This window comes from Mandrillus leucophaeus, unplaced genomic scaffold (genome assembly GCF_000951045.1).
Source record: "Mandrillus leucophaeus isolate KB7577 unplaced genomic scaffold, Mleu.le_1.0 Scaffold420, whole genome shotgun sequence".
NCBI classification, from domain to species: domain Eukaryota; kingdom Metazoa; phylum Chordata; class Mammalia; order Primates; family Cercopithecidae; genus Mandrillus; species Mandrillus leucophaeus.
In genome coordinates, this window is record NW_012104477.1 from 110,615 (window position 1) to 111,366 (window position 752).

The window sequence follows — 752 nt, forward strand, 5'->3', positions numbered from 1 at the left end:
TCTGGATGTATCTGAAAAGGACTTTTTGACTCTCATTTGGAAATTTTTCCCCAGCACTGTAGGAGAAAGGGACCTCAAGATTAACTTTTACCACCTCAAATGTGAGCTAAAGTAGAAAAAGTAAAATTTTAAAACTCTGGGCCGAGCGCGGTGGCTCACGCCTGTAATCCCAGCACTCTGCGAGGAGGGGTGGGCGGATCACCTGAGGTCAGGAGTTCGAAATCAGCCTGGCCAACATGGTGAAATCACGTCTCTACTAAAAATACAAAAATTAGCTGGACGTGCTGGTGCACACCTGTAATCCTAGCTACTTGGGAGGCCGAAGCACAAGAATCATTTGTGAATCTGGGAGGCGGAGGTTGCAGTAAGCGGAGATTGTGCCACTGTACCCCAGCCTGGGTGACAGAGTGAGACCCTGTCTCAAAACAACAACAAAACTCTGTATGCAAAAGGAATTTTGAAATAAGTTATGAAACCTGAAGAATGTGATAAGTGCAGTGCCAACTGATAACCATTTTTACAAGCTGAAGAGAAAGCTCAATTCATTATTAAGTGGTTAAATGTAGAATCCACACTTTGGGAGGCCGAGGCGGGTGGACTACCTGAGGTCAGGAGTTCGACACCAGCCTGGCCAACATGGCGAAACCCCGTCTCTACTAAAAATACAAAAATTAGCCGTATGTGGTGGCACGCACCTGTAATCCCAGCTACTCGGGAGGCTGAGGCAGGAGAATCGCTTGAATCCGGGAGGC